This window comes from Hipposideros armiger, unplaced genomic scaffold, assembly GCF_001890085.2.
Source record: "Hipposideros armiger isolate ML-2016 unplaced genomic scaffold, ASM189008v1 scaffold_350, whole genome shotgun sequence".
Classification (NCBI taxonomy): Eukaryota; Metazoa; Chordata; class Mammalia; order Chiroptera; family Hipposideridae; genus Hipposideros; species Hipposideros armiger.
The window spans coordinates 949787-977638 of record NW_017731700.1 but is presented as its reverse complement, the minus strand read 5'-3'; the positions used below and the strand labels follow the sequence as shown (position 1 = coordinate 977638).

Genomic DNA, 27852 nt, shown 5'->3' with positions numbered 1-27852 from the left:
AAGATTTTGTTGAGGATTTTTGCATCTATGTTCATCAGAGATATCGGCCTGTAGTTTTCCTTTTTTGTACTGTCTTTGTCTGTTTTGGGGATCAGGGTACCATCAGATCCTTTTTATGAGAGGAGGGGTAGGAACTACATTTAACCAGCTAGAAATCTTCCCAAACTTCTAGAATTTTCTATTCTAAGCTCAAGGGTTTTGTAGGATTATAACAGGATCATAGTGTCTTCAACTAAAATGTTTCTGGTTATAAAAACTCCCAGAAGCTTATTAAAAGTTGAAAAGATGTAGAAAGATATATACAAAATAAAGTACAGTTCCATACAATAATCACTATGAATATTTTCTATATTTCCAGAATTTTTTACATGTATAGATAAATGCATATCACTTCAAACCAACATCAAATCTCAATTAAGAACACAGTTTGAACATCATTCTACATAAATGCTTTTCACATGATTTTTTATGAATTACTTTAAATGTGGTTTTTCCCATATTTGCAACATTTTGTCTCAGGATTCTCCCTGATGATGTAAAAAAAGTAAATAAGTATAAGCTAATATTTTAAATAGAGAGCAGTAAAGCTTGCCCTCTCTCTCCAACTACACAAATGATCCTGTTAATAGTGTGGCAGATATGTTTTCTCAGATTTGTTGCATGTACTGTAGTAGCATACATATGTTTTACTAACAATACATATTTATTAAGTGTGATCATATGACAAATACTATGCTATAATTTACTTTTTTCACTTTGTGTTATTTATCACACATTTTAAATCACTACATGTTGAAGGACATGTTTCTATTCTCCAGATATATAATATTCCATTGTATAGTTACACCACGTAATATTTTAAAAGCTGCTTATAGAAATAAGCCAAATACTTTCTCTGTGTCATTCTTTTTTTTAAAAAAGAATTTTACTGGGGAATTTGGGGAGGGGAACAGATAAGTTGCTGTCCTTTTGCTCTTCAGTCTAGCTGTGGAGGACGTCGCTTCACTGGCCCAAGTTGGTATTATCATTGTGCTCTTCCCGGGTGAGGCAGATCAGTAGCCGGCCACTGGACGGCCGCTCACGGCGGCTCACAGCAGCTCATGAAAGCGCACGCCACCTGCCCGCCAGCCCCACTGCAGCCTATGCCGTTGCCGGCGACTCACGGCAGCCCAGCTCCAGGTCGAGCTGTTGTTCACCATCTTAGCTGTAGAGGATGCAGCATCACTGGCTCATGTGGGCTCCAAACCAGGGCCCTGCTGCTCAGAGCTGACACCCCAAGCCAACACTTAGCCAATGCACCACTCGGCTGGCCCTCCATGTCTCATTCTTAAAAGATATAGAAAAATATTTCTTGCTTACCACAGCCTTACCTGTGGTCTGAAAGAATGAGTTGCAAGGACATATACAAGGCTGTAGCTAACACAGCAACTAGGGTTACACGCTTTATCAGTCCAGGAAAATGTCCACTATTGGCAAAAAAAACAAAAAAAACAAGGAGGGGGCACATTTGTATGACTGTGTGTGTCTGTGAATGCTCATGTGTTTGAAACAAAATGGGTATGTTATTTCAGCTTCATTTTTCTTTCATGATTATAAAAATAATGTACTCTGGGAAAACTACTCTGAAAATGCTGAAATAGGTTAAAAAATAATATTATAATACTATAACCTGACCACTCAGAAATACTGACTAACATCGGAGTTTATTTTCTCTGATTTTTTAAAATCACATATGTACATGCATTTAGTATATGTGTAAGTGTTTTCACTCAGCTACATATCTGTTCACCTTTCCATGTTCACATACAGGTGACACATAGTTTTCTATGTGTCAATCAATTCATAAGAGTATTTATGCCATGCTGTCAAATATTTTTATCCATTATTTTCTTTGTAAATTAATGCTTAAAAATACTAACAGTAACAGAATTCCAGAAATATAAACATGGAATGTCAAGTCAACAAATTAGCATGAATGGCCATGCTGCACTGAAATCTTAATATAGATACTGTAATCTGATCACCCCTTCTCCCACTGTAGACTTTTAAAGCATTGGGAAGTACAAAAAATTCTGAAGGACTAATTCCTTAAAAATGTCAGCAATTCTCTCAAAACTACACACCCTTTTCACCACTCCAAGACCACCATTCCTATTTTTCTCATCTTTTCTCTAGGGCCCTGGGAAATAACTAGATTCAAGAAAGCCATTACCTTGAAGCTTCTTCTCAGCGGCTGCCTCCTGAAATGCAGCCCCTCCCCCAAGACTGGCCAGGCACAGCTCACTTCCAAGCTTCTCAAGAACGCTCCGCCCGCTCCCGGTGATGGGGAAAGCAGGGGGCCCCTCCCTGAAGTAGAGAAGGGAGAATTGCCAAGTTAAACTGCTGAAGCCTTGAGGTAAAAATGTTCCTTTTTAAGGAATTTTAAAATGAAATGGCAACAAGTGTCTGTTTAATTTCCGATCAAACCCTTAGAGTGTGTAACTTCTTGATAAAAAGTGGTAGCAAATCATGTTATTAAAATACAAAAATGTAGGGGGTGGTAGATGAGGGTAAAAGGGATCAAATATATGGGGATGGAAGGAGAACTGACTCTGGGTGGTGAACACGCAGTGTGATCTATAGATGTTGTGTTACAGAATTGTACACCTGAAACCTATGTAACTTGACTAACAATTGTCACCCCAATAAACTTTAATTTTAAAAAAGCTAGTTTAAAATACTCCTTACATATTTTTTCCTTGCCTTATCTTGCACCTTACCTCTACAGGTAAATTTAAAATCCAGCTGGTCAAGCTCTATTAAAATAGCTCACTGAGGATCTTGATTGAGAATGCATTAAAACTGTACATTATCATGGAGAAGACTTCTTGATACATACAATTTTTTTCTGGTTTCAGGACATGATATGTTTCTCCTTTAATTCATTTGTTCTCTTAAATGTTTCACAAAAGTTTCAGAGATTCCTTCACAAACATGGATGTTTCTCACTAAAGACTGAAAATCACTGGTTTGGCAGTAGAGTATACATTTCACATTTCACATACTCTCATCAATAATTGGCCTTCCTTCTTCTTATATTTTGTTGGTATTTTTCACTGAGGCAATTCAATGTGGGGAAAATTAATTTTTAAAAATTCACATCTTTGTTTATACAGAGGGTGCCAAAAATGTATACACATTTTAATAAAGGAAAACTGTATTAAAATTGTAATACTCAATGTATACTGATAACAAAAAATGAGTATAAGTCACGTTTGACTTCTGCAATTACAAGAGGTGCTCAAAGTGGTTACCATCAGCGTCCAGACACTTTTGATTACAGTGAACTACTGCTTGAGCAACGTTGGACAAAGTGTCCACTTGAATAAAATTTTTTGGCAACCACATATGTATGTCTGAAATAAATTAACAAATTTTGCATTAAAATTCTTCTGTGTTAAATTAACCTTAGATTTCTGATTTAACTTACAAAGCCAACTTTAAATATCATTAGTGATAATTTGGGGAATGAAGATATTTGGGAACGAAGTGCCTTTGTGCCTAATATGTAATATATATATATATATATTTTTTTTTTTTAAAAAATCCACCTTTATACAAGCATTAATCTTGGAACAATAAATACCAATAAATTAATGAAGAGCATCTCTAGGCTGGTGTATTAGTGAGAGCTCTAATAATTATATGTAATGTGTTGTGCTATAAACAACCCCTAAATCTCAGAAGTTCAACCACAAAAGTTTATTTTGCTGATCTCAAAGTTCAATGTAGGTAACCAAGTTGTCAGAAAGACGAAGGCTTCATTGTTCCCAGCAGTCATTAAGGGAATCAAACTTCTTCCATCCTATGTCCCTATCATCTTCTTTGGCCTTGAAGTCCTCCACTGCATTCTTTGCACCTGGCTAGCAATCTTATAAAGAAAGGAGTTGGAAAATCCTGTGGAAGTTTTTAGGGGCCAGGTCTGGCAAATTTCACTGCTGGTTACAGTCAACTAGCTGAAACTGCCAGAGGCTGGTGAAGGTAGTCTCTCTGTGACCCAGGAGGAAAACGAAACAGGGTTTTGTGAACATGTTGCATTCTCTCTGCCACAGGAAGTTGTCCTTTTCAATCTTTTGCAGACTTCTATTATATGACTAATGCTTTCTTACAACCATGTACCATATTTACAATGATTTGGAAAGAACTTCCAGTTGCCCACCCTAAATCTATTCTTTGCATTCTTTCTCATGAGCAGAACCCCAGTTGTTTTCAGGGTGGCAGTGTAAACTGTCTAAATATTATGTTTCCCAGACTCTTTTGCTGTAAACCATGGATGGCCATGTGACAGAATTTCTTGCCAAACAATGTAAGCAGAAATAGTTGTGAAGATGCTAGAGAAGGTACCTCCAAAGGGGATAAACAGCCAGCTTGGGTTTTTTTTCTCACTTGCCCTCTTTCTCTTGTTTCCCCCCTAGACTTTGACCATGATGGAAGTTGGAGAGCCATTCTGGACCAAGAAGTGACTTAACAAAAGACAATAACTTACTAGGGATGGAAGTACCTAAACCCCTGAATAATGGGACCACCTCATTCCAATCATTTTAACTTAGTGAAACAATAAACTCCTATCTTACCTAAGTCACTGTGTTTTTTGGTCTCTCTTTTAGTAGAACAAAATACTTGATCTTACAATCACCAACAAAAATAATATCATTCTTATTACAGAATTAATCTTTTCAAAGCTTTCAAATCATTACTGGATAAAGAGGATTATCAGGCCAATATAAATATGGCTTTATTTAAATGAAGAGATATATCCAATTATATATTTTATAACGTAATATTTCTCATTCTGTCTTCTCATTTCACATGTTTGGAAAAAACCAAATGCACATAAAGTGTGGTCATTACATTAAAACTACACTTTCTTGTATTTATTTTATTTTCTATATTGTACATAAATTAAGAAACGCTGCATATCCTCACCATTTTCCAAACAAAATACAAAGGAAAGGATTAATTACTTAGATAATATCTAATATTTTACTATTTTGTAGAAGGAGGAGAAGAATGGTAACCAATAATAACTGCTAATACTACTATTATAATGAAAACGGATAATAATTATAGATATAATAATATGTTACCTATAAATGTTTTCTATATGGCAGGCACAGTTCCCAGCACTTGACGTAGTATCTCATTTAATAATCCGATGGTTATTTTATGAAGGAGAGTATCCACAGCTGACTCGTTCTGCATAACAGTAAATATAATAATAATAGTGAAAAAGGTAGAAGCTAAAAGTGTTCCTTACTGTGCCAGGCATTCTGCCAATTGCTCTGTATATACCATCTCCCTTGATTGTCATAAAATCTTGTTAAGTAAGTATTATGAATATTCCCATTTTGTAGATGAGACATTAGAGAGGTTAATGAGCTTTTACAAGGATATCTAGAGAGTATTTGGCACATAGGATTTGAATCCATGTATTTGACTCCAGAGCCCATGCTCTTAATCACTAAGATAAACTGTACCTACCTCACTGTAAATGAGAAATGCTCTATAAATGTGTGTGGGTTGAATGGGTGAATTAATGAATGAATTTGAAATAGTTATGTATTTGGAGTCATTGGAACTTGGAGAATTCTATACCTGGTTCTGCATCGAATTCAACATAAATTAGTCTTATATAACATAATGTAATTATGGGAGTGAGTGACATCCCATCACTTTATCCAAATTCTATTGATTAGAATGAAGTCACTGGTTCTGCCCGAACTTAAGGGGAAGGAATTATACACGGGGGTGGGTCACCTAAGGTGTCTCCACCACAATACTGTGTGATTCCATTTATATGACATTCTCAAAAAGAGAAAAGTACAGTGATGGTGACATGATCAGTGGCTGCCAGTGGTTACAGGTAAGGGGAGGGTGGGACTATATAAAGAAAGCACAAGAAGTTGTAGGGATGATGGAACTCTTCTGTATTTTGACTGTGGTAGTGATGACATGAATGTATACGTGTGTAAAACTCAAAGAAATATATACGGAAAAACATCATGTATTATGGATGATACTTTAAAGTATGATTTTAATGGGTAACTTAAAAATAAAAACTTAAATGAAAAAATTAATAACTGTTATATAAAAATAAACTCTTTACAAGTATGCTTTAGAAACTATTTGCTTCTTCCTAAAGCATATTTAATAACAAAGAAAACAAAAATAATACCCAAACATAATGGGAAAACACCAGTTCTACTTCCACTTAGGATGCAAAAAGCTATAAAAGAATGTCACCCATAACTTAACAATGATAAAAATGTATATAATCAACAAAATCTACCATTCCTTCAGCCCATCAGAGAACTGAAGTACACTGAATTCCAAAGGGTGAGTAATCCCTCAAAAGGGGGACATATGCGCTGTTTCATCTTTGGCAAAATACGGAAACAAAGGTGGCTGTCAGCAAGCCGGTACAAAGAAATCAGCTGAAATTTTAATGAATTCTTAAATTTGTAATGGGTTAGTGTACCACCAGTAGTTTGGAATATCTGGCTTCCCAGGAACTAATGCACTCACTGCCAGGTTCTTTTTCTCAGTCCTTAACCAGAAGCACACAAACATGACTGGGGATAAAGGAGGAGACCAAAAAAAGCTCATTTCAGTGATTCAGGTTATGCAGGAAGCAATCGGGTATTGCTGGCAGATAGACATGTAGTCCAACACACTATCCAAACCTTTATGTGGGAAGCAAAAGCCCTAAGCCACTAAGGGAGAAACAGCAAACCCTCTCCTCAACTCAGTTAAAAAACAACAAAACAAAACATTGTTTCTGGGGAGTGTAGGGGGGAGGGGTTGGCGGAAACCCATCTGCTCTTTAGAAGGAGCAGGAAACCCTCAGACCCAGGATCCTACAGGAATGAAAAGCAGTGGTCAGCTACTGATGAGGAAGAGGAAAGATCAAAGACAACCCCCAGATACAAATCAGAGGTTAGCTGCCACTCCAAGAGGAAAAGAATGCTGAGGAAAATGTTCAACCCTCAAGGTCCAGCTGCACAGTGCCTATCTAAGTTTAAGGCTGGACAGGACAACAGAGAGTGCTCCCTGCCTTGCCAATGAACCTAGCATCAAATAATAACAGGAACCTTCTGCTGTGAAATAAGCAAGAGCACAGAGAGAGACTCCCTTCTAGAGGCACCGGTGTGAAGGGACTGCTGAAAATTTAGGGTAGAGAAAGATCATCGAGAAAAATCGTCGGGCACACTAGGCTCCACTCTAATTAAAGCAATATATATTATGCAAGCCAGAAGACAATACAGTGAAAAAAAGAGGACATGATCTGCAACATATTTTATGATACCAGCATTATACTGATACCAAAACAATGGAAAACACATAACAACCAAAGAAAACTACAGATCAACGTCTGTCATAAACAAAGACACATCCAATGATATACATATACATATATACATATATATGATACAAAAATGTAAACATCAATAGACTAAAGAGAAAAGAAGAAAAGATCATCTCAATTAATGCAGAAAGAGCATCTGACATAATCCCACAAACATTCATGATAAAAACACTCTGCAAACTAGGAATTAAATGGGTCTTCCTCAACCTGATCATGGGCATCTACAAAAAACCTAAAGTTAATATACTTAATGGTGAAACACGGAATGCTTCCCCCCTAAAATCAGGAACCTGTCAAGGATTTCTGCTCTTAACCATTTCTATTCAACATTATATTGGAGATCCTAGCCAATACAACAATGCCCCCAAAATAAATTAAAGGCATACAGATTGGAAAGGAAGAAATAAAGCTGTCTTTATTTGCAAACATGATCATTTGTGTAGAAAATTCCAATGAGTTTATAGAAAAATAAACTACTAGACCTAATAAATTTACTAATATCACCAGAAACAAGGGCAATATAAAATAGCTCATTCCTATACAATATAATTTGGAAGTTGAAGTTTTAAAAAGAACCGTTTATATAATCAAAAACAGGAAATACTAAGATAGAACAAATTTAACAAATAGGTGTGCAGTTTGTATGCTGAAGACTTCAAAACACTGATGAGAGAAATTAAGGAAGATCTAAATAAATAGAGAAATATATCATGTTCATTGACAGAAAGATTAAGTATGTTTAGGATGTAACCTCTCCCCAAACACATCTATAGAACCATTATAATCTCAATCAAAATCCCAGCAGACTCTTTGTAGAAATTGAGAAGATATCTCTAAAATGTTTGTGCAAGAGCAAAAGAACTAAAATAGCCAGACCAATATTGAGAAGAAAATACTAAGTTGGAAGACTCACGCTACCTGATTTCAAGACTAGCAATCAAAACAATGTATTATTGGCATAAGATAGACATATAAATACAATACAGAGAGACTAGCAAATATACTCAATGGATTTTTTTCTTTCAAGAAGGCATCCATTTTATTAAATCCTTTTCTGTTATCAGCTCGTGCCACCCCAGCCTTGAAATCTCGGGTCCATCAAGGGCTCCAGACTCTCTTTCTTTAGCTCCCTCTCTTGGAAGTGCAGCCCAGCCCCCACTCGTGTGAGAATTCAGGCAGCTCCACTGTCTTGCCGCAGGCAGATGCCAGAACCCGATCAATTCAACTAACTTTTATTAAGCGCCTTTTGGGTGCAAAGATTCAAACTGTGTTGGGCTCAAGAAATGTCAGTACACCCCAGGGCCTGGTCTCTGCCCTCTGAAAGAAGACGCCAGTCCATCCCACATCCCAGGCCTGACCTGTGCCCTCTGCTGCTCACAGCTTTCGTACAGCCAGCGGTCCACCGGGGAAAAGGCCCTGGCTGTGGTGCAGATCCACAAGGCAGGTGGTGGCCACTAGTAACCTGGCACCCATTGGGGGTCCCTTAACTATCAAGCCTTCAGCTCATAACGGGGGTGACTCCCTAGTCCGCGTTCCCCACGCAGCGGGTTTCACAGACCTGAACAATGACTACCTCCCCAGCCCCTGGGGAACACGCTTACAGGGGTTGCTGTACTCATTAGTTATAATCTCCATGCTACCAACATGGGCAGCTCTAGAAACCCAGGTTTATGTCCACCATCAACACAGCACCCGCTATACCTTTGGCTTGAGCCCAGGTTCTGCTAGGGAGACAGGACACCAACCCAATGGGGCTGGCACTGGGAGAGGGACTGGGGCGAGTGGGGGGAAATGCGAGTGTCCACTCAAGCGTCTAGGTCCTTGGAAAGGGGTCTGCAGAACAGGGGCAACAACAGAGGGCGCGGCTTAGGCAAGCTCAATAGATTTTTGACAATGGTAATTTAATGGAGAAATGATGGTCTTTTCAACATATAGTGCTGGAAAAACTGGACACCATATACAGAAATATTCATCTTGACTCCTTAGCTAAGACTATATACAAAAATTAACTCAAAATGAATTACTGTCTGAAACGTAAAAGCAAAAATTATAGAACTTCTAGAAGAAAGTGAAAATCTTTGAGACCTTCATTTAGGCAAAGATTTATTAAGACACAAAGCACAGGCTGTAAAATTCTTAATAAATTGGACTTGAAAAATTATGTCCTTCAAAAAATAAAATGGAAATCCACAGAATGGGAGACTATATTTGCAAAACACATATTTGATAAATAACTTTTATCCAGAATATATAAGGAATTCTTACAATTCAATAATATTAACCCAATAAAAAAGGAAGATACAAGTATTCCCCACTTCTTGAAAGTTTGTGTCAAGCCACTTCACTTTTATGAAAGACCTACATTAGTACCTGTTTTTATCAACAACAACAAAAACAAGCCCTACGAGGATATTTGCTTTCACGAAAAAAGGCAAAAAGCGAAAATAGTGTTTGGCGTTTGTTTTGCAGTGAGCAGTTATAACAGACAGCGTGCACCCCCAGCAGGGACAATGGTACCACCCAGCTCCTTCCCTAGGAACTACAGTCAGCATCTCAACATCAACCCTTCATAACTTTCAACTGTGACTGTGAGCATCTGGGCGTTATCTAGATTTATTTTGTGCAACCATTAGCAAGATGTGTCTCCTAAGGTAACAGAAAAGCCTAAGAGAGCTCATAAGGGTGTTATGCTTAAGGCAAAGCTGGCCCTAATTAAGGGTGTCAATCATGGTGACTGGAATAAGGACATTGTGTGTTTTTTAAACTTGCCTGTGTCCAACACTCATACTATTTACACGCAGAGAAAAGGAATCTTGAAAGCTGACAAGTTACTATTGGTTCTGCTAGCAGCAAAGTGGTCTCTTTTAGTCAGCATCCAGTAATGCATAGAGTGGAAAACCTATTGCTTGAGTCAACTGATGGGTGTACAAGCTGTGGTGTTCTGTTACACTTAAGGAGAAATCAGTCTTTTTAAATAGGTGAAAGTACACTGAACATGTATTATTTCTCCTTTATATAAGCTGTGTATTTATCATATCATTCCCGATTTAACTATATGCCATGTGACCAAATAATATGGTGAATGCTGCTGCCTGCTGAGTGCCATTCAAAAAAAAAAAGGTAGGAATCTTCAATACAGGAAGCGGCACGTCAAACCGTCAAACCTTAGTAACAGTGTGGGACAACTTTCAACTTGTTCGGTGCAGTCAGTTGGATGTGAGCTATGGTTGAGAGAAGGTGTGTTTTAAAAGTGTTCTGTAAATCATCCTCCATCATGACAATGTTCCGTGTCACACATCATTTCTGGTATATGGGAATTTCTGCCAAATAAAAACATTACAGTGTGTAATCATCCATATTATTCACCGAATCTGGCACTGTACAACTTCCGGCCCTTCCCCAAAGTCAAAATAACCATGAAAGGTAAACATTTTACGCAATGTTTTTAATGAAGGTATGTGCATTTTTAAATAAATAATGCTATTGCACACATAAAAGACTACAATATTGTATAAATATCACTTTTATAAGCACTGGGAAACCAAAAAATTTTGTGTGACTTACTTTATTGTGATATTCGTTTTATTGCAGTGGTCTGGAATTGAACCTGCAATATCCGAGGTATGCCTGTATTTGCTGTTATATAACTGTACACGTTTGTCAAAACTCATGAAACTATATACATAGAAGAGTGAATTTAACTCTATGTAAATTATACCTCAATAAGCCTGAGTCTTAAAAAAGCATCTAAAACCAGAATATGACCTATATAAGAAGTTTATATTTTACTCTGAGAGTAGTTGGTTTACATATAGGAATTTTGATTTGTACTTTGGATCAATGATTGCCAAAGAAGGTTGTGGGTATCACAAGGTATGTGTGTATATATCCTCTGGAGTGTACAAAGAATATATAATAAATTGAATTTGTCTTATTCTCTTTAAATATTATTAACTTCAATTTTTGAATTTGCTTTAAAATGTTAGGGGGGTCACCTAAGACATCTGACTTTTGATGTGACATAATTATTTCTATAAATTCATATTTTCATTAAATAGCTCTTTCATTGAATGTTAGTTAACACATGACAAATGTCAAGAATCCAGATGAAATCAGCACCCCATAGTTTGTGAAATTTATCCTGATTGGCAGAGCTTTTAACTACACTGAAGTTCTCACATACCATTAAATCATGTGAATGAAAGCAAGGTGTAGAAGCCAAAGTGCTATAATCTGGAGGTAGAGGTCAGGTTAAGAATTATGTCCTCAGTGAGAAAACAGAGCCAAATATCATATGAGAGACAGAGTGGCTAAAAATAAGAAAATATCATTTTGTGTGTGCGCGTGTGTGTATAGGAGGTCCATATAAAAGAGTAGAAATGGTCCAATTAGAATACTCCCAAGGACCATGAGGAAGCCATGAGCATTGGTAAAGCAAGTGATCTTAGATACTTAATGGATACTCAAAATACTCAATGACCCACAAAGCAGAGGTGCAAATAACTAAAACTGACTGTAAACAAAGTTGAAATATTATTAATGTTCACTGGCTGAATGTGAGCCCATCTGAAGAGGAAGAACATCAGAAGGAAACTTAACTAAGGATGAGCATCCCAGGTAAGTGAAAGGCAAACCAGACAGTAAATCACTGCCAGGGCCAAACGGACAACATAATCTCTGGTCAAACGTATGTGAACATGACAGAGAGGGTAAAAAGGAAAAAACAAACTAACTAACAAAACCAACCAGTGACCCAGAGTCACAAGATGAAAAACTTGACACGCTTGGAGATTTTGTATTCCCCCAGTAATGCCAGCACCTACACAGTACCAATGAAAGAAGCTGCTAAAAAGTCAAGATTTAGGATGATGGTATGGGAAACATAGTAAAAGAAATAAAAGAAAGGCTATATGAGGACCTCACAACTTCATCATCATAACACATAACAAACAAACTTTACTACACTGTGAGTATTAAAGTAGAGAGACTAAACTGTAGTGTTCTTCCCAGGATTAACATCAAAGAGATAGACCAATATGGGACCTGCCTTGGGGGATTTTTGAAAAAAGAAATCCCCTTCTTGTCCTCCTCTCCCCTACCCAACTCCCACTGCCATTCTCTGAGACACGCACATGAAAAGATCCAGGCAAGACCAAAATTATTCCTGTCACCACTCTGAATGAAGGTATATACCAGTTCTTTAGTGAGGAGATATGAAAGACTGTTAAAGATACAATGTTTAAACTTCAGAGTTTCTCAGACTTATATGTTATAATTTCTCAAATAGACAGATATACAGACATGGGTTTGGGACAAAGTTCTAACTTTACTAGCTGACTAGAGATAAAACTGGTACTACCAGATGTCAAAATATATTACATGCTTAACATAATTTTTAAAACTTCCTCAACAGTCTAAGTAGATATAAAGGTAAGAAGGAAGGGGAAAATAAATTCAAAACATACCATCAAAGATCTGAATGTGCACATGATTGATTAGTACTTCTGGGTATAGAATAGAAATCAATCAATGAACTCTGAATGATCTAGAAAAATCCTTAAGGCACTGGTCTGTGTTTAACGGCCTGATTGACCACAAAAAACAGTGATTTCACTTCCTAATCCCTTCACCTTTCTCACCCAGTCTCCCAACCACCCTCCCACCTAGAACCATGTTTGCTTTCTGTATCTATGAGTCTATTTCTATTTTGTTTGTTCATTTATTCTGTTCTTTAGATTCCAAATATAAGTGAGATAATTTGGTATTTGTCTTTGTCCGACTTATTTCACATAGCATAATATCCTCTAGGTTCATCCATGTTGTTGCAAATGGTAAGATTTAATTCCTTTTTATGGCAGAGTAACACTCCATTGTATAAATATACCACCAATTCTTTATCCAGTTGTCTATTGATGTGCATTTCGGTTGTTTCCATATCTTGGTGACTGTGTATAGCACTGTAAAAAACATAGGGTGCGTATATCTTTTCAATTTAGTGTTTTGAATGTCTTTGGATAAATACAAAGGAGTGGAATTGTTGGGTCATAAAGTACTTCTATTTTTAATTTTTTGAGGAACCTCCATACTGTTTTCCATAGTGGCTGCACCAATTTGCAATCCCACTAATAGAGCACAAGGGTTCCCTTTTCTCCACATCCTCACTAACGCTTGTTGTTTGTTGATTTATTGATGATGGTCATTCTGACAGGTGTGCGATGATATCTCATTATAGTTTTATTTGCATTTATCTGATGATTAGTGAGGTTGACCATCTTTTCATATGTTTATTGACCATCTGTATGTCCACTTTGGAGAAATGTCTTTTCAGGTCCTCCACCCATTTATTTATTTATTTATTTATTTTTGGTGTTGACTTGTATGAGTCTTTTTATAAATTTTGGATATTAACTCCTTATCTGATGTATCATTGGCAAATGTCTTCTCCCATTCAGTAGGATGTCTTTTTGTTTTATTGATTATTTCCTTTGTTGTGCAAAGACTTTTTAGTTTGATGTAGTCTCATTTGTTTATTTCTTCCTTTGTTTCCCTTGTCCAAGATGATATATCAGTATAAATTGGTAGTTACAAAATAGTCACAGGGATGTGAAATATAGTATGGGGAATACAGTCAATAATACTGTAAAAACTATGTATAGTGTCAGATGAGTACTAGACTTATTGAGGGATCACTTCATAAGTTATATAAATGCCTAACCACTACACTGTACACCTGAAACTAATATAAAATAATATCAAATGTCAACTATTAAAAACATATAGTCACGAGATGTAAAGTACAGCATAGCGAATATAGTCAATGGTATCATAATAGCTATGTACAGGTGTCAGATGGTTAGTAGACTTGTTGGGGTTATCACTTTGTGAGGTGTATAAATGTCTAGTATGTGGTTTCGTATGCCTGATAATAATAATAATAATAATAATAATAATAATAATAATAATAATAAAGTAGCACATTTATGACTTATCCTTTAAGAAATGTTGTATTCTACTTTGAAATTAATTTGTAGAACTCCCTTTTATATCTTTTGACTCCCTGTACATGTAGACTCACCTAAACACAATCAAATGTGGGATGGTTAATTTTATGTGTCAACTTGACTGGCCATGGGGTGACCAGATAAAACATTATTTCTGGTTATGTCTGTGTGAGGGTGTTTCTGGATGAGATTAGTTTTTGAATCGGTGGACTCAGTAAATTAGATCAGCCTCCCAATGAGGGCAAGCATCATTGAATCCACCCAGGGTCTGAATAGTACAAAAGGCAGAGGAAGCAGGAATTTGCCCCTTTTTTCTGCCTCACTGCTTGAGCTAGGACATCACATCTCATCTTCTCCTGCCCTGGGAGTAGGATTTATACCATCAGCTCCCCTGGTACTCAGGCCTTTGGACTCAGTCTGAATCATACCACTGGCTTTCCTGGGTCTCCAGCTTACAGACAGCAGATCATGGGACTTCTCAACCTCCAAAATTACAATCAATCAATCATCAAGAATCTTCAATTGATTCTGCTTTTCTGTAGAATCCTAATACAAAGTTTGAGTTCATAAGGAATCATTTTAGTTTGCTTCCAGCAGAGTTTGTGTCTCTAAACTCTGCGACTCTACATATTCCTGTGTTTAAAGAGTAGACTGAAAACAATGATAACACAAGAATTATAAGAATAAAGAAGCAAGGCTTGCTTTACTACAGTTCTATGTGCAAATCTTTCTCTGAACCTTGTGGAGTCTACATTCAAAGTGCTTCTTTTTTGTGCCTTTAAAATAAATACTTTCATGGAATTAAAAATTATTAATCCATTACTTTTCTCCCTTTTTTGTACTGCAATAATTACTGCCTAAATACACACATAAAATTTAATAAAGACAATATTTTATGTTTTAAAAAAAAACCCAGTGATTTTAGAGGTCTCTATTGCCTTAGGTCCACTAAATAATTTTCTCCTACTTGCAAGGAAGCTTGAAAATAATTTTGAATGGGCAATACTAGAGCATACTCATTTAAAGAAAAGGTAAAGAGAAAAGAGAATAAATAAACAAAGGGATTACTTCTGTCAAAGGAGAAATAAGGTGGGCAATGAAAATGGAGAAGACATACAAAATGATGAATAAATACAGAGCACCAAAGAAGCATATTGTGGTTGGGCAAAATGTTTAAAAATTCAAGAAAAGAGATGTAGTTCTATACTGCCCCAGTATGTAGGCCTTATTACAGCTATTACATATAACGAATGAATGTGTTGTACGGTAGGAGATTGGGGGGAGGGGTATTGGTGAGTGTGTTAGGGACACCATTTCTGTTATTGGATAGTTTGATACTTTGGGGCCTCTTGAGGTTTATTCTAAGGTAATAGTTTAACTTTTTAAAGCTGTCAGTGCCGCCCCATCTAATGAAGGCAGCCAGACACAGATACTGGTGTCTGTGTCCCCTGGACTCAGAAAACAACACAATGACCTTACTAAAAGGATGAACTTAGGGATCAGATATTTGCACACAATGGTTACCTATTGAAGAGGATAGTTTACAAAGATTTCTTGAGAGTCAGGCTGTTGGCTGGCATATACAAGTCTTCCATAAGTAGACATCATTATACCCATTTGTATAATTTCTTTATAGAAGTTTAGCTTAATGAATTCTTTCCTAACACTAGCATCTGATGTTTTTAACTTAAAATGTTATGGTTACTGAGCTAGAATCAAAAGAAATTGTACTCCATATGCTCAACTTAACCATGTTTTAACATGAAATGGGAAGAGCCTTACCCAATGTCACGTGGATCAAGGAGGGTCTGGCCCTGTGGTCCGGTTGTTTTGATTCTCACTCTAGCTGCTTGTTCAGCAGAGCCTTCTCCCTGCTCGACACTTCTGTGGTCACACTGCTTTTCTGGGGCTCAACTGGCTTCACATGCAGGTTCCTCAGGTTGTGTGCATCTCTGATATTAACTTAGCCTGTCAAAAAGGAGACAGGGAATCAAACCAATTAAATGGAAATGCCATGAGGAAACTTCCCTGACAAAACTTTAGCAGGCATGTCATCCCGAAACACAGGAAGGAGATGAAATTTCATCTGTGATGTATTGTAGATGTCATGTTTATTTTCCTTTTTTTTATTATTTGAAATGCTCTCTGTCACACAGTTGTTATTTGGTTCATGCTGAAATCATCTCTCTCAGGAAAAGTTTGATGTGGCGACAGGGAAGCAGGGAAATAACAATTGCCTTGTGTCTCCTATAGGCCAAATTGAATGTAGCTACTTTTTTTAATGCTTCCTTTTTTAGTTCTCATGTCAGTCCTAATGTGGGACTTTTAATTCTAGACACGTACAAATTTGTAAACAGAACTACAATAACACTCTACATGCTGTTTCATAGTCTGCTAATACAAAAATCGTTTCATGGCTTTGTTTGCTCACCTCATAAAAATAGTTGCCTGAAAAAAATTGAAAATCTAGCTGGCGCCATCTTGTGACGAGTACCGGAACTGCATCCTGTTACTACCAGATCCTTCTTATGGGAGAAGGGTGGGAACTACATCTTGCCAAGCCTGCAGTTTTCTCAGGCTTCTAGAATATACCGTGCTCTAATTTAGAGTTTTGTTATGCATTACACAAAAACTGGAATGCTAATATCTTTACTTCCAATGGTCTGATCAAAAGAAAACTGCCTGCTTAATGAAAATTGAAAAGATGAAGATTTATAAAAAGGAAGGATAATTCTGGAATAATCAATATTATTGTTTCCTGAATATCCTGCTATATTTTTTTCTTTACATATATACATGAATATATACAATTTCAGACCAGCATTTTACTGTGCTCAAGCCCATGGTCTGAAAGTTTTTCCATATCAATAAGTATTTTCAATGTGATTTTTAAATGAATCACTTCAAACGTAATGTTCCCCCTAATTTGTAACATTTTATCTCAAATGTTTTTTCTGATATTCTTAACAAATGACTAGATATGTATTAATAATCATTTTAAATAGATAGTAAAGAGTGTCCTCTCTAACCACTCAAATAACCCCATTAGTAGGAAGCCTTATATATTTTTTTGATTTTGTAACAGATAATGTATTAACAAGGTCCTTTATCTTTAAACGACATAATGTGGTGCTTGCCATTCTGCAATTTTCAGTTTTCACCTAAAACTACTTCTCAGACATGTTTTCAAATCACTATATATTCATACTTCCATTTGTCAGCTATATAACATTCAATTGTATGGATGCACCATGCCACTTAATATTTTAAAAACTGCTAATAGAAATAAACCACCTCCTCTCTCTATCTCACTCTTAAACTTAAAAGATATAGGAAAATATTTCTTGCTGAGGATGGCCATACCTGTGGTCAGAAAAAATGAGTTGCAAGGAGGACACATGCAGGGCTGTAGCTAACACAGCAACCAGGCTATGTGCTTGATCCTGTCCAGGAAAATTTCCACTATTGGCAAAATACAAGGGGGGAATGTTTGCATTTCTGTGTGTGTGAGTGTTTATGTGTCTCAAACCAAATGGGTATGCTGTTTCAGCTTCATGTTGCTCTTCTAATTATACAAATGATCATGAAATAAAGCAACTTTTAAAATGCTAAAACTGGTTAAAAATATATTTTGAAACCCCCAGTAATCTCAACACTCCAGACATGCTTGCTGACTGTTAACAGGGGAGCCTAGTTCCCTCCTTAAGGAAAAGGCATATATTTTTTTTTGACAAATGTTATCACTCAACAGCATATCTGGATCCCTTCCACATTCCTGTACATTATATTTGTGTTTGTATGTCTCAATCACTTTTTATGTTTACATTTTCTATCAGTTATTTTTTGTGTAGAATAATAAATGTTTAAATTAAAATATAACAAACTCTGTAATGAAGATAGAAACATGGAATGCCACGTAAAAAATTAACATGAACAGCATGCCTCACTGAAGTCTTAATTTAGAAGCTGTAATCTGATCGCCCATTCCCACACTGTGGACTTCAAAAAATATCGGGAGAAACTAAATTTTCAGGGGGTTGACTCTGTCACAATAATAACAATTTTCCCCAAACCGTATTTCATCTCCCTATCTCTTGCAGGCAACAATCTCTCTCTTTTTTTTTTTTCACCGTAACACCAAAGCCCGAAGAAATTCCCAGAAAATAAGTAGCTTTAAGACAGCCATTACCTTGAAGCTTCTTGTCAGCTGCAGCCTCCTGAAATGCAGCCCCTCCCCCAAGTCTGGCCAGGCACAGCTCACTTCCAAGCTTCTCAGAGAATGCTCCGCCCCCCTCCCGGTGATGGGGAAAGCAGGGGGCCTTTCCCTCAATTAGAGGGAGGAGAATCACCAAGTTAACTGAAATTCACTTAAAGGGGAAAAACGTTCATTTTAAAGGTCTTGAAAGCGAATTCAACATAATGTGTCTCTTTAATTTCCATTCAAAACACAGGGGTAGGTGATTTCTTGAAAAGAAGTAGCAAATCCTTTTATTATATAAAGACCCAGTAAAAAATATCTCTTAAATATTTTCTTGCCTTTTCTGGCAACTTATTTTTACAAAACATGTTAAGAAACAGCTGGACAATTCCATTAAAAAGACCCACTAGTTCCTTGTTTGTGATTGCAGTGAATACATACATTATTTTGTGGAGAATTAAATCTCTACAATTTTAATCCTTCTGGCCCTAGGACATAATATGTCTTTTTACTCAGGTTGTCTCATTCATCCTTCAGAACATTTCATAGTTTTTTCAAGTAAAGCCATTTCTAAACATAAAACAGCAATCAAAATCCTTAAAGAAAGAGGTATTTGAATATAATGAAATTGAAAAAAAAAACCTATGGTACAACACAACAAATGAAATTTAAAAACAGAAGTACTTGACAGAAACTTTTTAATTAAAAAAATCTCTAATCTAAAGATATTAATTAACTCTTTACAAATTAGTAAGAAATAAACAGCAAAATTAAAAAATGAGCGAAGAACATAAATAAGCAATTCACAATGTTCTGAGGGCATAGTTCTTCCCTGCTCCTGATATTTACTTCCCTGTGATCAATGAACTCATGTAGTACAACTACAAGTGTTTCTGTCCTTGTACGGTTGGAAGCCTCTAGGCTGTTTGGTAGATTTGTTTAAATTTGGTGTTATAAGGCCCAATTAACTCTCAACAATAATCATTGTCCTTCGACTTAGCATCCCCTTGTGCAAAAGCTGACATCTTGTCTTCCATCTGCAACTTCACTTGTTTTATATCAATTTGTTCAACTTGTTCAGTGGAGAAAGGGAGGTGCTATTCATAGGGGCTCCTCAAAACCCAAACATTCAAAATAAAGATTAAAACTGAACAATACATAAAAGATACTCGCCTTCCCTAATAATCAAACAGATGTAAACATAAACAACGAGATTTCATTTTTCTACCTAATTTGTCTTACAAAAAAGCAATAAAATGATACAATAGACAGTTGGCAAAGGAATGAAATGGTCACTCTTGCGCATGAGCAAGATCACAAAGTGGAGAAAAGGGCAAGACAAAATCAAAGCCAAAGTCTATCAGATTCCCAAACAGAAAATACATGTTCTCTTCCCTCCAGTACTCTCTGCCTTCTGGGCTTGGAATCCTGCCTTTTTGGTAGAACCAAAGGTGACATCATTCACTTTCAGCTTGTGAGGGAATTGGTGAATGTACCCCAGAGTGAGTACTGCGTAGCCTCACATCCCTGCTGATGAACACATTGGTGAACTGCAACGATCTTCAGTAACTACCATACTCATCTATGAACACTCTGTCTTTCACATACATCCACATTCCCACACAAATTTTAAAAATATATATTTTCAACTTGACAACATTTATCCATAAAGATATTTGTGCTCCGATGTTCATTGCAGCTTTATTAACGGTGGCCAAGACATGGAAACAACCAAAGTGTCCTTCAATAGATGATGCGATAAAGAAGATGAGGTACATATACACAATGAAATACTCTTCTGCCATAAGAAAAGATGAAATAGTGCCATTTGCAACAACATGGATGGAGCTTGAGATTATTATGCTAAGCGAAATAATTCAGACAGAAAAAGTTGAGTACCATATGATTTCACTCATTTGTGGGATATAAAACTGAAAACAACAAAGGGACAAGACAAACAAATAAAAAAACAAAAACTCATAGACACAGACAATAGTTTAGTGGTTACCAGAGGGTAAGGGGGTAGGAGGATGGTAGATGAGGGTAAATGGGATCAACTATATGGTGATGGAAGGAGAACTGACTCTGGGTGGTGAACACACAATGTGATACATAGATGATGCATTATAGAATTGTATACTTGAAACCTATGTAATTTTACTAACCATTGTCACCCCAATACATTTTTATTAAAAAAGAATATATACATATATTTTTTTCTCTGTACTATGCTTTTGCACTGACCATGTCTGCATGATTGCATTCACTTTTCTATAGAGTAGTTATGACATATCTCTTTGTGTTGTAGCATATGTCAGTAACTTCCCTTTCAGATATGGCTATTTCTAGACAAGGGTGATAATCATTTGTTACACAGAGAAATGCCCATTTCATTTCATCTCATTTAGAACTGGCAACACGTTGTCCTTGTGTTTTTGTTGTTTACAGTTGCTAATTCAATATGAGAAACCATATTTCCATTTTATTTTTTGAGCATTTTTGTTCACAAAATATTCAAGAAATTAAAAATTAAAATTTATAGTTTTGTTGCTTTAAACTTATATAGAAGTGTTTCCCAGGAAGTGCTAAAACCTATGCAAAGCCAATGGATCATTCTCAGGGTTAGTTCTCTTGAGATAATATTATGCTAAGTTTAAAAAAAGAAAATTATGGGCCGGCTGAGTCATGCGATGGTTAAGAACTGGCTTGGGATGCCAGAGGGCCCCGGTTCAGATCCCACATAGGAGGGCCAGTGACACTGCCCTCCACAGCTAAGATGCTGAACAACAGCTCAACCTGGAGCTGGGCTGCCGTGAGTCGCCGGCGACGGCGTAGGCTGCAGCCCCTGTGGCAGTGGGTTGCCATGAGCTACCGTATGTAGCCAGCAGCCAGCATGAGCGGCCAGCAGCCGCAGTGAGTGGCTGTCCAAAAGCCAGCGACTGATCTGCCTCACCCAGGAAGAGCACAATGATGGTGCCAACTTGGGCCAGTGAAGCAACGTCCTCCACAACTAGACTGAAGAACAAAACAACAGCAACTTGTCTGTTCCCCTTCCCCCAATTCCCCAGCACTTTTCCCATCCCCCCAATTCCCCAATTAAAAAAAAAATTATAAAATTTAAGTAAAGTTAGTGAGGCCCCTACAACCCAATCCATTATCAAAGTGAATAGGTAAACACAACTTCTATGTCCTGCCACTCTCTGACTATTCAGGTGAGAGAAACAGATCAGCAGTATGACACAGCTCTTCCTGTAATTAACAAATGAAGAGAAAGAATACTTCTGCATTGGGGACTCTAAAGAAAGAAGCCATTGTTCTTCCAGAGACACATGGTATACGTGTCAACCTGTGTCAAGATAATTCTGGTAACCAACCTGAATGAAGGACATCAAGGGTTCTTAGATAAGGAGATAGGGATTTCTGTTGACAGGACCCATAGTCTAGCCTTTAAGAGTTTGTCATGGAGATATTATGACAGAGATACAGTTTTACAGGGTTTAGATAGGCAGACAGACAGTTCTGGGTTTGAGGCCTTTATTATCTCAATGGAGAGAAAACTTTCAAATCCTTGACAACTATGCTAACTTGTCATCTCCTCATACTAGATAGCATAGTTAAGAAAGATGCATGAGTCACATGCATTTCTGACACTAACTTAGATTGTCTAAATATTAAACCATATTTAATGATACAATTATAAAAAAGAGTTTAGTAACTGTCTAAGTGTGTAGTAAGAGGCAGAAGAGACAGGAAGGATAGGAAAAAGGGGAAATGTCCTAATTTAATCACAGAGATATGAATTTGAACATGCTCAGTTAGTATATCCAGGTATAGACAAGAAATCAATCAATAGATATAAAATATGGTGGCAAACTCCTTAGGTCACTGATCCAGTTTTAGCTGCCTGGTTTTCCAGAAAAACAGTGGTTTTGAAAGCCTATGACCCTATCCCATCAGGGCTAGTAAATGGTTCTCACCAGCTGTAGCCTCTTCTTATCCTTCAGAAACTTCACAAAATAGCTTGAATAAAATGTTTTCAATGAATAACAACTGGATTAGAGTAAAACTTGACAAAAAAGAAAAGGGATCAGATAAGAAGTTTACTTTGCTAAGCAGAAAGAGCATGGATAATGAGAATGGAGACAAGATACAAATCACAATAAATAGTGGGTATCAGATAGAGAAGGTCAGAAACATGGAACATATTTTGAGGAGGGGAACAAAAGCAGAACATAATTATGATGATAGCACAACCAAATATCCTCTCTTTACCATTTCTGTTGTACTATAAGAAGGGAATGTATGTGGGAGGGGCTTTGGCCATGTGTTCCTGGATAATTTGGGCCTTCTGGACCCCTCTGGTTTATCATGAGGGAATGCTGGGCTTTGATGTTCCTAAGCTGCTGTTGCTTTCCAAAGCCACCAGAGATCTCATGGACACAGATAATGGGCTTCAGTACACATATCCTCATTAAGAGCATGACTTTAAGAGTCAGAGATTTGTGACTGTTGTTGGGAAAGAACTAAAAGGGTTAAACCACTACCAAATATTATTCAAGAGGGTACACAGATGTCTATTCAAGGAAGGTCGTAAGACCTTAAGCAGGTCTTAAGAAATCTTTGTAACTATGCTATCAGGTATGTGGTGATAACAATCTATTGTAGCCTAGCTGTCAAGGATTGGAGAGAGTCAGGCTACTCACTGGAACCTCAGTTAAACATTTAAATAGCTTCTTGAACGATTTATTCATAGTGGTTTAACACATGAAAATTTTCCCCAAGCTAGAAGCTATGACTTTTAATTACAAAACATTATGGCAGCAGAATAGGAAGCAAAATAATCTATACCTCAACTTATTATCTTAACATGATTTTAATGTGAAATATGGCTTTTAATTTAAAGTGATATGGCTGCAGAGCAGGAAGCAAAATGAAATATGCCTCAAGTTCTCAGCATGTTTTTAACGTGAAATATTTCGTGAAATGGGAAGAGCCTTACCCAATGTCACGTGGATCAAGGAGGGTCTGGCCCTGTGGTCCGGTTGTTTTGATTCTCACTCTAGCTGCTTGTTCAGCAGAGCCTTCTCCCTGCTCGACACTTCTGTGGTCACACTGCTTTTCTGGGGCTCAACTGGCTTCACATGCAGGTTCCTCAGGTTGTGTGCATCTCTGATATTAACTTAGCCTGTCAAAAAGGAGACAGGGAATCAAACCAATTAAATGGAAATGCCATGAGGAAACATCCCTGACAAAACTTTAGCAGACATGTCATCCTGAAACACAGAAAGGAGATGAAATCTCATCTGTGACATAGATGCCATGTTTATCTTCCTTTTAGTTTTTATTATTTGAAATGCTCTCTGTCACATAGTTGTTGTGTGGTTCATGCTAAAATCATCCTTCTCATGAAAAATGTGATGTGGGATTGGAAAGAAGGGAATAACAATTGCCCTGTGTCTTCTACAAGCTAAATCTGTGCAGCTACTTAAATATATTTTCTGTTTGAATTCTCACATCAGTCCTTATGTGAGTTTTTTTTTGGTTATACATTACGATTTTTTAAACGAAATGCAATCACACTCCAATACTGTCTCGTAATCTGCTAATACAAAATACGTTTTATTGCTTTGTTTGCTCACTTCATAAAAATGGTCGCCTAGAGAAAATTTAAGACACCTGGCAAGTGCCATCTTGTGACTAGAACTAGAACTGCAGACACCTAGGTCCTTCGTGGGGAACGCTACTACAGCCATCCAGAAAGAAGCCTTCTCAAAGGCTTCCAAATTTTTTTCACTCTCAATTTAAGAGGGTGTGTGTGTGTGTGTGTGTGTGTGTGTGTGTGTGTGTGTGTGTGAGAGTTAAATAAAAATGGGATCATAATTCCTCATTTTGAAGTTTGTTATTACAATATATCTCATGCATATTGTATATCTTTCTTCATCTTTTGATTTTTCTAAGAAGAAAGCAATTCCCCCAATAATGATAAAAATATACTGGTTTGCTCAATATATTTCTAGATTTTTCATATAGATATTTATAAATGTGTATGATTTTTGAAACCAGACCTTTATACCTCCCAATAATATATTTTAACATCTTTCCACATCAATAAATACTTTCTACATCATCTTTTTGTGACTTTTACAAGGTTTTTCTATATTTCTAAAATTTATTTCATTTTCTCATCATGAAAATTATTCAAGCTTACTCTTTTCAAAATAAGATTTTAAAAATGGAGAAATGTGATATATTGAAAGGTGAAATGTTGTCTCTCCAACTATATTTATATCTCCAATTAATAAAGTAACGTATATTTCCAGATTTTTCTTGCACATAGTGCACTAATATGATACAGGTCATTCTTCAACTTGCTTATTTTTAGAATATACCTTATATATATATATATTATTATCATGGAATTCGGCTCATTGCATTAGCTTATTCTTTTGATAGCTTCACAGTATTCAACTTTATGCATATACTACCCTATATGACTATTCCATAATATGTTTTAGACATGTTTGCATTCTTTCTTAAAAGTACATAAAAATACAAATATATATCTTCTGCTTGAACCAAAGTCTGGACTATAGTCTAAACACTTCAATTGCAAGAAACTCACAAGCAACCAGGTAACTAGCCTTCTCAGATGCAAAGAAAAATCCACTTTCGGCTATAGACAAAGTATGTGATAATCCATTTAAATGTCTGTAACAAAAGAGACTGTTCTCTTTCAGGATCATTTTTGTTTCCAAAAACATCTAAACGTACATAAAATCTAAAGAAGAAAATACACACCATCAATACTCCAAGCCTGAAGTTGTTCACAGCTTACATTTGAGTCTAATCCCTTTGATTTTTCCCATACTATATATATGAATGTAGTATTTGAAATTACATTTATTCACCCACATATTTGAACATCTTTCCATGTTTATATGTTTACACATTTTGGGAAAGGTAGTTTTTTCTCCACATTTTTAAATTGTCATCTCAATCATTTTTATGCTGACATAGGTACTACATGCTAAGTGAAATGTGGAAGAAAGAAGTGGAAAATTTCCTCTCTTTTTTCCTTAGACATCCTTTATTACTAGATATATTATTTGTTTTGTTTTATTATATTAATATATATTTATTATTCTTTAGATTATTATTTTCATATATTTTTCATATTACAGTACAAATAGGAATATATCATTCTTTTCATAGAGATGTAGCAGACAAAGGGTGTCCTTTACACATCCATAAAACAACAATTATTTTAAGACATTGAGTATCCCCTGACAAATAACCAAACTTCTAATTCTCAGAAGTACTTAAATCTGTAGTTATACATTACTTCAGATTACCACTATACAAACTGCTAAAACAGTAAGGTTTGTTAGAAACACAATCAACACAATCTAAGTAAAATAGAAAGCCAACACTCCCAACTAACAACTTCAGTTTTCATTTGGGATCATCACAATCCATTTTTTCAAAATATGGAAGATTAATTTCTCAAGTTTTGTTTCATCATTTATCTCTGTCACCACGGCTTTTTGATTGAAACATAAAATGCTCTATTCAAAAGTTAGCTTTTGCAACCCCATGAAGTATTTTTTCCACAGGTGTAATCTGATCATAACCTCCCCGAGTTCTAAAATATGGATTTTTAAAAATATCTGGAGGAATACAAAATCCAGGTATTAATTCCCTCACAGAAACGACTCTCACAAAACGACACTCCTTTCCCACTACTCCAAAGCTGCAGTCACTTCTTTTCTCACCTTTCCTCCAAAGTCTCCAGAAATCTCTGAAAATAACTAGATTTTAACAGCCATTACCTACAAGCATCTGCTCTTCAGCGGAAGCCTCAGAAGTCTGTATGAAATGCAGCACCTCCCCCAAGACTGGCCAGGCACCGCTCACTTCCAAGCTTCCAGAGGATGCTCCGCCCCCTCCCTGTGATGGAGAAAGCAGGCGGTCCTTCCCTCATTTAGAAGGAGGAGAATCACCAAGTTAAATTGAAACAGAGTTAAATGGAAACAAGTTTTCATTTTAAAGAACTTTAAAGTGCAATGGCAACATATGTCTGTTCCATTTCCTTTCAAACACCTAGGGTGGGTGACTTCCTTGGGGGTGGGGGGTAGGGAAGTAAAGAAAAGAAGTAGCAAACCCCTTTTCATATAATAAAGATGCAGTTAAAATATTCCTTACATAGTTTTTCAGGCCTTCTATCATAGTTAATCTCTGGTCAATTTAAGATCTGCTACTCAAGCTCCACTGAAAAACCATGCTAAGTGTCTTGATTGGGCTTATAGTGAATTAATACTTATTTTAGGCAGGATTAATTCTTTGCAATTTTGAATGTGAATCTGGGACATAATATGTCTCTTCTTTCAATCAGGCCTTCTAATACTTCCTTCCTTAGTCATTTCTAAAGAAAAATCATCAAACAAAATCTGAGTATACTGAAATTGAAAAAAATACATGTATCAGTAGTAAAATCACAATAAGCCAAGTTTTAAAAAAACCCCACAAACTTAGGAATGCATTCTAATGCATGTGATTGCATAACAAAAATATCCCTAAACTAATTCTTATATATAACTTAGAAATGAGCAACAATGTCAGAGAACTGGGGAAAAGGCACAAGCAGACAATTCACAATGTTCTTTCTTAATCCTGATATTTATTTCTCTGTGAAGAAAGGCAAGTAGTGCAAGTTGAAGGCTCTCTCTGCTTCTGCTAGACTAGACAGACCTTTAGGCTGATGGATAGCTTGCTTAAATCTGGGGTTCTATTAGTTCTATTTTACTTTCATAATGAGCTATATTCTGCTATTCACTTTCCACTCTTAATAAAGCTGACATTTTGCTTTCAGCTGCTATCCTATTTTATTGTAATTTGTTCATTATTTTCAAGATGTGAAAATTGTAAACTTTTATGTACCCACTAATTCAGTTCAGAATGTTTAATAAAGCAAAAATGAATAGAAGTACATTACTGGGCAGGCAAGAACATTTTGTTTCACTGTTAACAAAATTGGGAGAAAATGCTGGTCAGCTTGTCCTGAGGCTCTTTTAACATACAAAGCATTTTGATCTCTCCTAGGTTAAAGTCTATTCATTTGGATCTTGTAGTGTCTGATATGATTTATAAGAGAACATTCTGTTAAGGTCTCTGTAATAATTTCAAAAACCAAAGCATCTCAATGCAGACATATATAAAAACAGTTTCTGTTCATGAGAAACTGCAAAATT

General features: G+C 36.3%; 1 protein-coding gene across 4 annotated transcripts in view; it reads right to left on the bottom strand.

The window, feature by feature from the left end:
• The window catches only part of PWWP3B (PWWP domain containing 3B), a 34683-nt gene extending 8202 nt beyond the window's left edge, over nucleotides 1–26481 (bottom strand). Inside the window, exons 1-4 of one of the 4 annotated variants that reach the window (XM_019661493.1) lie at nucleotides 26434–26481; nucleotides 23604–23789; nucleotides 16189–16374; nucleotides 2213–2346 (exon numbers count right to left, since the gene is read on the bottom strand). The gene's annotated coding sequence lies outside the window, so the exon portion shown is untranslated. Of the gene's footprint in view, nucleotides 1–2212; nucleotides 2347–5126; nucleotides 5215–16188; nucleotides 16375–18595; nucleotides 18668–23603; nucleotides 23790–26376 lie in introns of those variants that run through there. The other 3 variants (XM_019661492.1, XM_019661491.1, XM_019661494.1) reach the window with 3 other exon arrangements.
• Nucleotides 26482–27852: the final 1371 nt, after the last annotated feature.